The 13,059-nt window shown below is 38.6% G+C and overlaps 1 pseudogene; it reads left to right on the top strand.

The window, feature by feature from the left end:
- The first annotated feature begins 4,935 nt into the window (after positions 1-4,935).
- On the top strand, positions 4,936-8,331 carry LOC102756301 (annotated as a pseudogene).
- Positions 8,332-13,059: the final 4,728 nt, after the last annotated feature.

The raw sequence follows: 13,059 nt of genomic DNA, 5'->3' as shown, positions 1-13,059 counted from the left end.
GTGTGTGTCTGTTTTGTCTTTGTGGCTTTCTGGCATTTCCTCCCTTGAACTTTCTACTATTATAAAGACTGACATTGGTCATAGATCAGAATGGAAGAGTCTTGTCTTTGTGAAAATATTCTTGTTTGCAGTCACATTTCAGGGGTGGAGGGTAAGAAGAAAGGATGTAGAATACAAACAACTTGCACAGTGTTATGTCTGTGTTACTAGGTTCTAGCACAGTTCCTAATGTACAGTTATGGGTTGAAAGGAGAGAACTTCACAGAATTATGAATCCTTATAAAAATGTGTAGCCACTAAAAGTGTATGCCTATGTGGTACCTTGGTCATAGCTTCCAAAACTCAATTCTTAATTTATAAGGTCATGTTACCTGGACATTCAGCTCCAGAAGCATCTCGGCTACAGTGCAGCCCTCAGAAGAAGGTCCATGAGGGAGACAAGGAATGGAAGTCAAAGGAAGATCAAAGAGAGGGCACAGAGCAACTCCTCTTCTTTTGCTGCTCAATTATTTGCTGTTTCCTTAATTCAGGCTTTTGTGAAAACAGGAAGACCTCCAGGGCCTCAAACAAGACCCTCCCACCCAGCTGCCCCTTGGTTCTCAGAAAGGGTTTTGTTTTGTTTTAAGCTTCCTTCCATCGAGACTAGAACAATTAAGAGATTTGGCAAGTAAGGGCACAGAGCAACTCCTCTTCTTTTGCTGCTCAATTATTTGCTGTTTCCTTAATTCAGGCTTTTGTGAAAACAGGAAGACCTCCAGGGCCTCACACAAGACCCTCCCACCCAGCTGCCCCTTGGTTCTCAGAAAGGGTTTTGTTTTGTTTTAAGCTTCCTTCCATCTAGACTAGAACAATTAAGAGATTTGGCAAGTAAAGAGGATCTCTCTCTCTCTCTCTCTCTCTCTCTTTCTCTCTCTCTCTCTCTATCTTTGTATCTAATTTGTGCCAGGTGCTTTGTTAACCAATTTAACAGAGATTATACTATTTAATTCTCATAGAAATTTTGATAGGCAGGTATAGTCACTCTTTATAAATTAAGAAACTACTGCTCACAATAATGTCCAGCTTCAACAAGCATAAATAATGAGATGAAGCCAGGACATGTCTCCCCAGCTTCTTTCCCCCTTAGTGTGCAAGAGAGGTACTTCCACTCAAGCCTTTCTCGGGGCCTTGCTTGTTTTAATTGTTGGTCAAGACCCTCTTTGCTCCATGATCATGAGGCATAGTAATATTCCCCTGGAATGGGCATTAATATTGTTTATAGTTCTAATACATTTGTCACTAACTGTTATAACAGATCAGTCCAGTTGGCCAGGTACTTTACAATGATCTATTGTTTGAGCAGAAAAAGGTCATGGCAAGAGTTTCTGTACTGTCCCAGACACAATAGATCTCCAGCTCCACGAGTTGACCATTAAAGTGTGTTGTTCAAATTACCAATATGATACAATGATGATGATGAAAACGGTGATGACGGTAGCAACATTCTCATGTAGTGAACTTTCGCATGTGCCAGGGATTGCTGTAAACACTCCTGTTGGGTCATTTAACCTTAGCAGTAATTCAACGCAGTAGGTGCTATTGGCATCATTTTACAGATGAGAAAACTGAAGCTCAGAGTTGTGGCTTGCTGGGTTCTTAGAGAACTGCATGGCAGAGCTGATTTTGAACCCAGATTTGATGCGCATGCCCCTATTTTTAGCCATGATGCTACATAACCTTCGACAATAATAATCGGCATTAACATGTTGCTTTCCCTTAGATTTTAATTTTACTTTCATGTCTGTACCAGAATTTCATTTGTTAGTTTTTTTCCCCTAGTATACTCGTGTGCGTGCACGTGTGTGTGTGTGTGTGTGTGTGTGTGTGTAATATGTGGTTGTAGTTAATTCTGCCATAACGGAGAATTCTATCAACAATTTCACAGATCCAAGTGTCTTCTTGGTCAGAATATATTGGTTTGTTATGTAACTTAATTTTACTGTAACTTATAATGCTTATCTACACTAATAAAAGGGTAATATGCTAATTAGACCAGGAGACCTTCCAGACGTCCTTCCGGACAAAGCCATGATGGTGGGGCTGAGGCAGAGGCAGTTAGGGCCAATCAGACCAGGAGAGGATGGCAGTTGGGGGTGATCAGGCCAGCGGGCGAGGGGAGTTGGGGGCCAGCAGGTCAGCAGGCAGAGTGGTTAGGGGCAATCAGGCAGGCAGGTAGGTGAGTGGTTAGGAGCCAGCAGTCCTGGATTGCAAGAGGGATGTCTGACTGTTGGTTTAGGCCTGGGGATTGGGCCTAAACCAGCAGTCAGACATCCCCCAAGTGGTCCCAGATTGAAGAGGGTGCAGGCCCAGCTGAGGGACAATCACGCCCTGCACGAATTTTGTGCACTGGGCCACTAGTTTTCTATAATAGTCTTCAGAACATGCTACTATATTATTTTACTTAATCCATATTATGTATATGCACATATAATATGAAGAATTGGTGGCTATAATCTCAATTGCATTATTTCACCATTTCAGGTGAAATGGTGTCCATCTCAGGACCTAGCTTCTGCCACTGTTCATTCCTGTAGTATGTACTGAGTGCCCACTGCAGGTGAGATACTCTGTGAGCCATCCGGGACACAAAGACATAAGGATATGGCTTGAGTACTCAAGGATTACATAGCAACTTATTCTAGTGTATGTTTAAAGCACAGATAAGATTGATCTTAAATTAGTGGAATAGTCCAAGTATAATTAGAAAACTATAGCCCACTAATCCTATTCCCCACTTTCTGTAGAAAGGTAGCAGTAAGTTATGAGGTACCTATGTTTAGTGTGCAGAATATGAAATACCCAGTTGCCTGTGAATGGATTCTAGTCAGTTCCTGCTCAAGGAGTTGCCCAAAGTCCTGGAACACAAGATACTAAAGGGGTCCCAGAAACAAAGGGAGATCATCTTCGTGACTATTAGAAGATTATACTGTTTTAACTGTGTAATCCAAAGCCTTGAGAAAAACATGCTCTATAGTCAAATCCTGGCTTCTTCAGCCACTATCTGTAGCCTATTACTGTATTACATAACTTTTCCTGAGCTTTGATAACCTTCTTTGTAAACTAAAGATAATGTCTTTTATTGGTTTGTTTAAATATTAAACAATGTTTAATACAGCAGACATTGTTCCTGCCCCCATGAAACTTACAGCCCGGTGAGGGAGAGAGGCACTAAATGAATGGGGGCTCTGATAGAGAATACTAGTAGAGGGAGCTGCTTCCAAGTGGGTGGTCAGGGAAGGCCTCTCTAAAGAGGTGACAAACTGACATCGAAAGAATGCAAAGGTACACTTTGTAAAGAGCAAATGAGAAGGGTTTTAAGTATGGGAAGTGGTTTGTGCAAAGGCCCTGGGTTGATAAAGAGGAGTTGAGACATTGAAAGTAGCCTCGTAGATTGAAAAATAAAGAAGAGGGCATTATCCCACAAAATGAATATTGTCTATCCCAAACCCCAATAATTCCATTCCTGAGTATAAGTCCGAAAAATTCTTGCCTGTGTCTATTATAAGAACACTCCTAGTAGCACCAAGCTTTGTTCATGATAGTACAAAACTAAAACAACAAACATTGACAGAAGAAAGGAGAAGCATTCACACAGTAGTGAAAATGAATGAATTATGGCTCCTCAGACCACCAAAGATGCCTCTTATAAACATTATTTTGAGTGGAGAAAAAAATCATTAAAAAACAACTTACAGTATTATTTACTATGTATTTTAAATGATCTTAGGGTAACCAAAATTTTAAAATATTAATTGTTGTGGATACATAGTATACTGTAAAAGGTCTTTGTTTGTTTGTTTTGTTTTATAAAAGCATTTTTTAAAAGCAAGGGGGTCGAAACGTCTGTTTCTGGCCAACAAGATGTCAGACTGGAGAGTAAATTTACCCTTCTGCTTTAAACAACTAGGAAACTAGCAAATTACAGTATGAAACAATGGTTTTCAGAACTGGACGGCAGCCAAGCAGGACTGTCATGCCTGAGCGAAGAAAAACAAACAAAAACAAACAAGGTGAACTGATTGCACCATCTTACCCTCTGGAATGAGTTTCCAGTTGGTAGCATAGGAAGGGGAAACCCCACATCCATTGGTCTTGCTGAGTGGAGGAAACAGACTGGAATGAGGGAAGAATCAGGCAGCCACAATTTGCTGGGCAGTGTACCGAGAGGAGGGAGCTGCAGGGAATGAGAACTCCAGAGATCTGCAGGAGGGTCTCCCATTGGCTGAGTACCTGTCTATGCTTGAGTGACACTGACATACTGGGGGTCAAGGAAGGACCCGTAGGAAAGGAATAAGCAGAACAATCCCTGGGCCTCACACAGCACTGGGAAAAGTTCTTGTTCCCACACGTCAACCATCGCACAATATATGGAGTATCAGGTAAGAATCTTAGAAGTCAAACTTCGCTAGTGGGCCTGAGACCTTACTAAAGGCTGCTGTGGACCCAACATAAAAAGCTTAAAAGCAAGCTTCAAATGATCCAAGTATGATCCAAATAACTTAACTGAGTGCCAGGGGAAATAAAACAGCCACATGATTTAAAGAAATACGAGAAAATCTAGCAACCAGCAATATAGATTCACAATGGCCAGTGTCCGATTTAAAAAACGATAATGACTATGAGAACAGGGACGGTGGCAGTGACCGGCATCTTGGGAAGAAAGTGCATAACAGAATCACCTGATTCCTCAGGAACTCCTCAGGTTTCCTCCGTCACTCAGTCTTCAGTCTTGGTCCATTTGAGCAGGGATACTGGTGGTACAGACGTGGCACTTAATAAGGAACTTGGACAAAATTAGAGAATACAGAACTAAGCGACAGTCATCTGGAGGGCCTGTTGGTACTGGCCCAGAGTAGCAAGCTCGAGTTGGAGAGAGAGCTTTTTAAGCTTAAGCGAATGCATGGTAAAGCAGGCATGACTTCAAATTTGAGTATACCAAATTTGAAAATACCAAATCTGAAGTCATCGAAAAACCTCAGTCCTGAAGAAATAATGTAAAATTTAACTGGTAATCTGTCCTAGATAAGTGGTACAACTGGTCAAAAGTATCAGAATAAACATACATTTCACAACTGTCCATTGTTCTTTTAATTCTGATTCCAAATAAATTATTTGGTGATGTTGGGTGAAAAATAAAATAACCGAGGCATGCAAAGAAGCAGGAAAATGACCCAGAACCTAGACAAAAACCCACCAGTAAAAACAGGCACAGAAATAATACTGATGATTGAACTAGTAGATAAGGACATTGAAACAGTTATTATAAATATGTTCAAAAGGCAGAATAAAATATAGCAATAATAAAGAGAGAATTTAAAGATGTGGAAAAGACCCAAGTGGATGTCTAGAGATAAAAATACAATATCCAAAGTAAAAAATACACTGGATAGCATTCGTGCCACTGAATTTTTTTTTTTAATCCTCACCCAATGATATTTTTTCTATTGTTTTTTCTGCAAGAATGGAAAGGAGAAGGGGTAGGGGACAGAGAGAGAGAGAGAGAGAGAGAGAGAAATATTGATGTGAGAGAGACACATTGATTGTCTGCCTCCCACATGATCCCCGACCTGGGGCCAGGGATGGAACCTGCAACCCAGGTAGGCGCCCTTGCAGGGAATCAAACACATGACCCTTCAGTGCACAGGCCAACACTCTAACCCAGTGGTTCTCAACCTTGGCTGCACATTAGAATCACCTGGGAATCCTTTTAATATCATGATTTCTGGGTCTCACCCGCCAGAAATTGTTTCTTTGTTACTAATGTTGTTGCCCCACTCCATAACAAAGAAACAGAATTTCCAGAGGATGAGACCCAGACATCAGGATTTTAAAAAAATTCCCAGGGGATTCTAATGTGCAGCCAAGGTTAAGAACCACTGCTCTAACCACTGAGCCATGCCAACCAGGGCTGTGCCACTGAATTTAAAGTGCATCTCTGGTAAAAAACATATACTGAATCTTGATTTTAAAAATCCAATCTAATAATCTCTGACTTTTGATTGGAGTGTTTAGCCCATTCATATAAATGTAACTATTAATATAGTTGGTTGAAGTAGGCCATTTTGCTCTTTTGTTTTTATCTCATCTTTTTTGTTGTTGTTGCTCTCTGTTCCTCCTTTACTACTTTCTGTGCTTAGAAAATTATATTTTGCACTCCATCTTATCCCCTCTGTGAATTTGATAACAATATTTCTTTGCCTTATTTTTTAGTAGTTCCTCTAAAGATGCAGTATGCATCCTTAACTTATCCCATTCTACCTCAAGTAAACACTAATGTACTTCCGACAAAATACAGGAACTTATCAACAGTCTAGTAGCAGTTCCCTTCCTTTTGTGCTATCACTGCCATATACTAGTATGTATGTTGTAAACATTATACACGATAAAGTGTATAATGTGTGCTTTAAAGGTTCATGTACCTTTTAAAGAAATTAAGATAATAAAAGAGAAAATATATAAGTAAGTATAATTTTTCACATTTATACAGATATTTACCAATTCCAGTGTTTTCCCTTTCTTCCTCTGCATCTGAATTACCATCTGGTGTCATTTTCCTTTAGCCCGATGGACTTTCTTTAGCATTTCTTGTAATGCAGATATGCTAGCAACAGATTCCCTCAGTTTGTTTATTTTGAATTATCTCTATTTTGTCTTCATTTTTAAGAATAGTTTAGATATATAATTCTTGGTTGACAAATTTTTCTTTTAACATCTGAATCACCATTGCAATGTTGTCAGGCTTCTATTGTTTCTGACAAGAAGTCAAGCATTATTTGTATTGTTTTTACCCTTTATTCATTCAAATATATTTTCTGCTTACCTCCCTTTTGGAATTTCAACTAGATGTGGAATAGACTGTTTCATATGATCCCACACAGGTCTCTGAGTTTCTGTTTATTTTTCTTTATCTTTTTTCCCTCCCAACTCACAGATTTTTAATTTCTATTGACCTATCTTTAAGCTCCCTGACTTTCTTTTTTCAAGTCGAATCTTCTGATGGGCTCCTCTAGTAAACTTTTCATTTCAGTATGGTACTTCTCAACTCTAGAATTTCCATTGGATTTTTTATAGGGTCTGTTTTCTGGTAGAGTCTCCAAGCAGGCATTTTTGTAGAATTTTACAAATTGATTCAAGAGTCATAGAAAATGAATCTTAGAATAGTCAAATAAGTTTCAAAAAGTAAAAGAAACTTATTCTACATCTCCAAGACTTACTGTATAACTAATGTGATATTAGCATAAGGAGAGACACATAGGCCAATGGAAACAAATAGAAACAGGCCCAATCATATATGGTCAATTTATTTTTGACAAAAGTGCTGAAGAATTTCAATGGGGAAAGGATAGCTTTTCAAACAAATGATGCTACAGTTGACCCTTACCTTACAACACACACACACAAATTAACTTTGATATGTATCATAGACCTAGATCTTAGAGCTAAGACTATTAAAAATATAGAGAACAAAACTTAGAAGATCTTTATGACTTTGAGTAAGCAGATATTTTTTGATGGGGCACAAAAAGTATAGACTATAAAAGAAAAATCAATAAATTAGATTGTATCAAAATTAAAATCATTTTTTCTTGGAAAGCCTTTGTTAAAAAAATGGAAAGCCAAGCCACCAACTGGGATAAAAGTTTGCAAAACATGTATCTGGTAAAACACTTGTATTCAGTTTTTCTCTGACTGGCATATATTTCACTTAGCACGACACTCTCCAGCGTCCATCTATACTGTTGCAAAAGGAGTTCAAGTTCCTCATAATTTTCCCTTGTTGGAGGAGCTTGAAGAAGGGCAAAAAGTAGGCAATGGTACGGTTAGCTGGGGCCTTAAAGATGATAAAGTTATGACACTTATACGGTGGGCAGGCATGATTATTGGGCCACCAAGACTGGAATAATTGAGGAAGGCTGAACAGTGGAGGAAGTTGCCTTTGCAATGAGCCTTGAAGAACTGACAGGTAGGATTTCAGAAGGTGGTAACGGGGATGGAGAACATTCAGACAGAGAGGAGAAAAGACACATTATGAAAACAGAATTATAGCCTGAAAATAGCATATGGACTGAAATACCCAGAAGCCCCTCCATCAGTTAGATTTGTAACCAAAATTAATTATGAATGGAATAAGTAATTCCAGTGGAATGACAGATGCAGGGAGCATAGCAGTGTTAGCAAAATGGTAAAATTCACATAGCATTAAACTTGTACTTTAAGAACTAAGATATCTAATGATGTCCAATGAAAATATGAATTCCATAGCCACCAGAAGGACAAACATACAACAATTAATTTTAGTGGAACTCAAACTTGTCTTAAATCAATAGTCTTCTACTCACGTTAATGTCTTAATTAAATGTCACAATGCAAAATACCCACACATTAAGTAAAGGAATTCCAGCTGGTAAACATGACCTGGGCATTTGTAAGAATATGTTTAATATATATACACACGTTATGTTTTCAGGTAACAGGAAGAAAAATGCAGTACACTTTTGTAAGGCTCTGTCATTTAAACATAAACGTGGCCCAACCTGCATGACTCAGTGAGCGCCAACCTATGAACCAGGAGGTCACAGTTTAATTCCCGTTCAGGGCACATGCCGAGGTTGCAGACTCAATCCTCAGTGGGGGGTGTGCAGGAGGCAGCTGATCAATGGTTCTCTCTCATCATTGATGTTTCTCTCTCTCTCTCCCTCTCTCTCTCTCTCCTTCCCTCCCTCCCTCACTCCCTCCCTCCCTCGCCCTTCCTCTCTAAAATCAACACAAATATTTTAAAAAATAAAATTAACTTAAACCTGGAGATGAATGTATGGTGAGAAGTGTCATGTGTGCTTCTAAAATGTAAACATCTCAAGAAGGAAAAGGGAAATGACATGCTTTATCCATCTTGTTTAGTGAAAGAGCTTCTACTTAAATTGTTTCATGTAGCAGGTGCAATGAATATTATTAAAAATTATTTTAATTTTTGAATTGGTGTGAGTGCTCACTACCCCAGTAGTATAAAACATATGTTCAGGATTGTTTGGATACCTGTATTTATAATTTTAAAATGTCATAAGAAAGGTTGATGAATTTCTATTAAAAGCTGTTTCTATATGTCACATGTAACAGACATGGTAAATAATTGTTTACAGTCATTGTTTGACAAACCATACATATAAGTATAAGTGAAATCAGCAAAAAGGAAATAGGTGTATGAAGGTATGATTTAGGGATTAAAGTTAGTCTTAATAGAATTTTTGTTTTTTATTATTTTACATTTAGTATTGTTTGAGAGGCTTCAATAAAAATTTAAAATTTTCTTCAATTAGAAAAATGTAAATAAAATGTGGATTGTGTCCTCACAAACTATACCATTTCTATTTTGTTGATGTGGAATATGTACAATACCTTGCCAAGGCAGCAAAAATTGGAATTATTATAGCTTTTCATCCATACACACTTGTTTGTCCTATTTTGTATACTTGTAAATTGGTATTTGCAGAATATTTCAGAAAACAAATTACCTGATTATTTTAATTTCTTCTTTGGAGAAGGAGGAATCCCAGGTATTACATTTTGACTTTGATTTCACCAGAAATATGTGAGAACGATGTTTGAATTATAGCAATTTTTATATAATTACAGACTGTAAATTATCCAAATGTACATTCTATTGTTTTCACAGCATCTTTTCTTCTTTATTTTTCTCTGACATTTCTTCTTCCTATGCTTTTAATACCAACTGGGATTAATTTTATCCATTCCACTTGTCTTTCACTTTGGCATATGTAATTCTGAACTGATGTTCTGCTTTACCAAAGTGATGTGAGGTTTCAAGTTATTGTTTTTCATTTCAAAGCACTATGTATACTACTTTGTTGAATGTATTCTTTTCTTACAGAATTCACTGATCAAAATAGAAAGGTGGTCAGGTAACAAGGACATATTTCTTAAACATGCTTTGACATGTTTTTATCAAGTTCATTCAAATGTAAAGCTTTGAACTACCTTTTTGTGGTCAATAATGTATTCAAGCACAGCCAGCATGGCTCAGTGGTTAAGTGTCGACCTGGGAACCAAGAGGTCACGGTTCGATTCCTAATCAGGGCACATGCCTAAGTTGCAGACCGTATCCCCAGTGTGGGGCCTGCAGGAGGCAGCCGATCAATGATTCTCATTATTGATGTTTCTGTCTCTCTCTTCCCTCTTTCTTCCTCTCTGAAATCAATAAAAATATATTTTCATAAAAATAATATATTCAAGTCAATGACAGTTTGTCTAAACTTTTAAATTCAACTGGCTATTCAATTTTAATTATCAAAGATGTTTGAGACGCTTTACAATGACACACAGAGAATGTATAGATACAAATTAGTGCATGTGACCTTATGAAAATTGGCTTGAAATGAATTATGACCTTGAAATACATTCTTAAAACTTTTAAATTGTTAAGGGAGGTTGAGTTGAATTACACTGATGTCATATATAGGAGTCTGATAATTACTGATGGCCTAAATCAATCTCTTTAATGACTTATTTCCCACTTTGGAAAAAAAAAGTCATGTATCCAGAATACATAAAGAGGTCCTATAACTTAATAAGGGGACAAAAATCTAATTTAAAAGATGGGCAAACGATATGCAAAGATACTTCATCAAAGAAAATATTTAGATGACAAACACATAAAAGGATGCTCAACATCATCAGTCAGTAGAGAAATGCAAACTGAAACCACTATGAGCTATTACTATATTCTCACTAGAATGGTGAATGTTAACAAGATCATCCAGACCAAGAGCCAATGAGAATGATGAAACAGCTGGCCCTCTTACACATTACCAGTGGGGATGAAAAAATGGTGCAATCACTTTGCAAAAAGCTTGGCAATTTCTTATAAAAGTTAAACATAGAACCCAGCAATCCCATCCTTGGGTACTTACCCAAGAGAAATGAAAACGTATGTTTACATAAAGACCTGTACCTGAATATTCAAAGCAGCCCAACCCTGGAAACAATCCAAATGTCCCTCAACTGGTGGAATAGATAAATACATTGTGGTATATTCATACAATGGAAGATTATTCAGCACAAGGAATTATACTATATATACACTCAGTGCCTACAAACGTCAGGTGGCCATAATAATCTGGCCACTCAGTGTATATGTATATACCCTGAAATAAGATACATATTATCTGGGACCCCTTGAGGGATGTCTGACTGCCCGTTTAGGCTCGATCCCAGTGTGGGCCCAAACGGGTCTAAACGGGCAGTCAGACATCCCTCTCACAATTCAGGAATGCTGGCTCCCAACCACTCGCCTGCCTGCCTGCCTGATCACCCCTTAACCACTCTGCCTGCTGGCCTGATCGCCCCAAACTGTCCCCGCTTCTGGCCTGCTCACCCCCAACTGCCTCCCCTGCTGGCCTGACCTCCCCTAACCGTCTCTGCCTTGGCCCTGCCACCATGGCTTTGTCCAGAAGGATGTCTGGAAGGTCTCCTGGTCTAATTAGCATATTACCCTTTTATTAGTATAGATATATATAATTTAACAACATGGCTGAATCTCAAAATTATTATTCTAACTGCAAGAAGTCAAGCACAAAGGGGTACATATTGTATGATTCAGTTTTTACAAAATTCTAGAAAAGGCAAGACTATACTTACAGAAATAAGTGGTTGTTAGGGGCTGAGGGTGGAGAGAGAAATTATCTGCAAAGAAACAAGAGAGAACTTTTTGAGGTAAAAGCAATGTGGTAGATTATGATTATGATGATGGTTACATAATGGTATATATTTAGCAAAATTCATTGAATTGTACTCTTAAATTATGTGAATTTTATTGCATGTACAGTATTTGATAGTGCATGTGATTAAGAAAAAAGCCAGGGAATGGTAAAAACAAAATTCATATGGTGGTTACCTTTGGCTGAGTTGCAGGGAGCTGGAATATGAAATATGCACATAAGAATACTGGTGTTGGTTTTCATAGTTTTTTCTGTACATTAACTTAAAATTTACAGTAGTAGAGGGAAAGGAGTTAGTAGGGGAGAAGAAATGTGCACACATGCAGATAACCTTGGCGAATTAAGGAAGAGGCTAAAAATGTGATGGCAAAGCTTTTGTCTGCTTGCAAATTTCAGAGATGCCCAAGCCTGTTATACCAATGTGAATGACTCCCTAGAAACGGGGGAGAATAATGATGGAAGGAAAAGTTCTTGGGATGACAAGAGGAGATGGCTTCTGAAGTCAAGTGGAGAGACTGGCCTTAGTCATGGGAAGGTTTCTTCCTTTCTGGTAACAAGAAGGAATAAGGAGATGGGTACAGATTCATTGAGGCTTAGGAACGTAGTGGTGGGAAAATGAAGCAATTTCCTTCTGAGTCAAGGCCGTAAGTGTGAGTTAAGGCCATAAATAGAAGTGGGGAGGAATAGGCGATTTGAGGAGAGTGTTAGAAATGGCCATTTGGAGAGTGCAGCACAGATCCCAACAGGGAGTGTATGCCTATCGCCTGTACACAGAACCCTGCCTTCCACAGCAGCTAAACTCGGTGCCTTTGTGGCTGAGGGTTACTTACTCTCGTGGCTGTGGTCTGGAGGGGAGAAGTGCTCACTATGAGTAAGAGTCAGCAGAGGAGACAGCTGTCTTCCTGGCAGTCTCCTCGTCCTAGATCTGCCGTCAAAAACATTGCTAGAGACCTGTTTACGGCATTTTGTAATCCATGGAGGGATTGCTTGCTAAGCTAATGTTTCCAGCGAGGCCACTGCTAAACAGAATGTTTTCTCAGGTTGTTTCAGTTTGGAGCATTTGTACATGGTGGTTTTTGTAAAGGAAAAAATTTTTAACAAAAGCTTCTTTTAAAAAACAGTTTTCTATTGATTTCAGAAAAAGGAAGGAAGAGAGAGTTAGAAATATCGATGACAGAGAAACATCCATCAGCTATCTCCTGCACACCCCCTCTTGGGGATGGAACCCATAACTCGAGCATGTGTCCTGACCGGGAATCGAACCAGTGACCTCTTGGTACATGTGTCA

Source organism: Myotis davidii, unplaced genomic scaffold (genome assembly GCF_000327345.1).
Source record: "Myotis davidii unplaced genomic scaffold, ASM32734v1 scaffold122, whole genome shotgun sequence".
Taxonomy (NCBI): domain Eukaryota; kingdom Metazoa; phylum Chordata; class Mammalia; order Chiroptera; family Vespertilionidae; genus Myotis; species Myotis davidii.
This window is presented reverse-complemented; position numbering and strand designations above follow the sequence as displayed.